General features: G+C 47.5%; 1 protein-coding gene across 19 annotated transcripts in view; it reads right to left on the bottom strand.

Moving 5' to 3' along the window:
* The window catches only part of EBF3 (EBF transcription factor 3), a 120,274-nt gene that overhangs the window by 13,266 nt on the left and 104,508 nt on the right, over positions 1-2,500 (bottom strand). The window lies entirely within an intron of this gene.

Genomic DNA, 2,500 nt, shown 5'->3' with positions numbered 1-2,500 from the left:
GCACATAAAAGCAATGATTATTTCTAATCTATAATTAGACTGGAAGCAAGTCAAAGGGTTACTCAATGTATTGTAAAAATGGTAGTGCAGCCAGAAAGTTGCAGGTCTTGGGGCCAGAGATAGCAATCACCACTGTCACGATCAGTGTCTACAGCATGCGGGGCCTTCCACACCAGCCAGGGATTTATGGGAAACTGGCAATTATGACATATGTCCAGCTATTGCTAGCTTCAGATTTATCCCTGTGGTCCTTTTTTGTCTAGCATGCTGCCTGAGCACAAACCAGGCAGGAGGACCACTTATCCTTGCAAAGCTTTAATAATCTGTGAATGGCTGACTACAAACTGATGGAGGGCACTATCATTCCACCAGCCTCACGAAATTGCCGGCCACAAATAGTAATTAATCTTTTTATCCCTCAAATTGTAATTTTGACTATGAACTGTGCGCGGCCATAAATCAGCAGCACACGCGCTATGTACAGTGCATGAATCATGGCCGGGACTCCGTCCGCCTGCACACACTGTGTTTAACAAGCTTTATAAGGAGCCATTGGGCTTTATTATGGCTCTGCCTGACTCCAACAAAAACTGAGCCCGGAGGCCCGGGGACGCGAGTTAAGATGAAAATACTTATTAGAGTACATTACTTCTTGATGTAGATATCGTTTTCTGTGGAGTAACGCCACGGTGTAGGGTGCGACATAAATCAGGGGGTTTTCTGAGACTAATAAGGCCTGCCGCCATCTATTCATTACTCAGCCCGCAATTTGGGCCATCACTCATTAGTCAGCACGTAATTCGATGATTAACACCACCCAACTCAGCAGGTCTGCGGAGTGCCGGGAACACAAAGGCGAGGGCTTCAAGGAACAAGGTTAGAGGCTGCCTTTGAAAGTGCTTTCCGAAATAATTGGTCACCGTCATCCTCGAGTGCTTGGGCTGCCGGTGTCAACACCCACGGCGGGTCTCGTAAGCACGGCCGGAAGACTCACACGTACACTCAATAACACGCCCGAAAGTCGAGGACCACAATATGATTTGACATTCCATCATACATCCCGGAGACAAAGGTCTGCACAGGAATGTGAAGTAAGACATTTTCTTGTTAATAAAGCATTGATCCGACGTATTGATTTTACATGACATGGCTTTTGCTGCGATTTTGCCCTCTTTTTTCTTTGCAAATAGTAAAGCTCTTCAAAATGCCTCGGCGTATGTGACATGGCAAAATTTCTAACTCTCTGTGATGTAAATTCTATATGTGTAAAACCACTTCATAATCAAACCATTAATCATCAGAAGCTGTCAGCGTTGACTTGGGGGACAATTTGTCATGTCTCTGCCTGGACTGGGACAAGGGTGTCAGGCAGGGCGGGCAGCCACACCATGGGCCTCACCAAGCGACTTGGTCCAAGAAGGATTAGATAAAGTATTACGTTTCTTGATTAGGAAACAAAAAAGGTGGCCCACTGTGCATTTCTAACGTGTCAGGGTTTCTCCTCTCTCCCAGCTAATCACCATGACTGTTTGACTTAATGAATCGGCCTGATGAAAGGTGATCAGAAAAGATAGATGGGCGGCCGCTATTGATTTCATGCAAATGCCCCTGACAGGTGATAGACGCTTTAATGCAAGCTTTCAGAAGCTTTATGACTTGTAATAACCATACACTCTCATTCTGGGAGAGACATTTTCCAATGTTTCAGTTGAATTGATATTCTCCTTCTATGACCAAAAATATTTTAAAGCAGTATAAATACGAGGGTACCTTTCACCTCTCACTTCAGCCCAAGGAGCGTTTACATCTTGAGCGCGCTACCAAGAATAATATCGGCAGTCCACTGACCGTTCGGAGATGACGTGGGATTGCACCACCGGAGGTCTCCGCCACGCTGGATGCGGCAAGGAGGCCTGGGCTGCTACTGCGGCTTGAAATCCCATCCTGGGGCTTTGCTACTGGAAGCCCAAGGAATCTACTTGGAAGAATTAGAAAAAATTGCCCTTGTCTTTAAACTACAGGAGAAGTGACACACGTTCTGGGTTCTGGGAGGTTTCTGATCACGGAGGGCGGGGTTATCCAATTTGTCTCTGTGCCTCCAAGAGCAGCTGCCTTCTGCAGAGCCGACTGGCGGCCTTCCGAGAGCCGGACCGCGCAGAACCCGTCACCCCGCGCCTGGCAAGATGGGGAGTCGCCGAGACTTCACTGGCAAATTCTACAACTGGAGGAGAAAGCCTAAGACCCTTCGCACACATCTAATAAATCCTTGGCGTGTCGAGTTTACAAGGCGAGGGCCCAGCCGGGCCGGGGCGAGGCTCTGGCACGTCCAGTCACAGCGCGCCGAGCCAGGCCAATCAATACCACTTTCCTGTTTTAGAACTGGGTAATTATGAGGGGGAGAGATTGCCTGACCTTTCACCTGCACTGCATTACTTTGCTGATATTAAGATAAATTGCCTGATTTTGGGTAAACATATGCTGCAATTCAAACTGTCAGCAC

The sequence above is a fragment of the Equus caballus genome, chromosome 1 (assembly GCF_041296265.1).
Source record: "Equus caballus isolate H_3958 breed thoroughbred chromosome 1, TB-T2T, whole genome shotgun sequence".
Lineage (NCBI taxonomy): Eukaryota > Metazoa > Chordata > Mammalia > Perissodactyla > Equidae > Equus > Equus caballus.
Note: the sequence above shows the minus strand (reverse complement) of the source record. Positions and strands in the feature narration are given on the sequence as shown.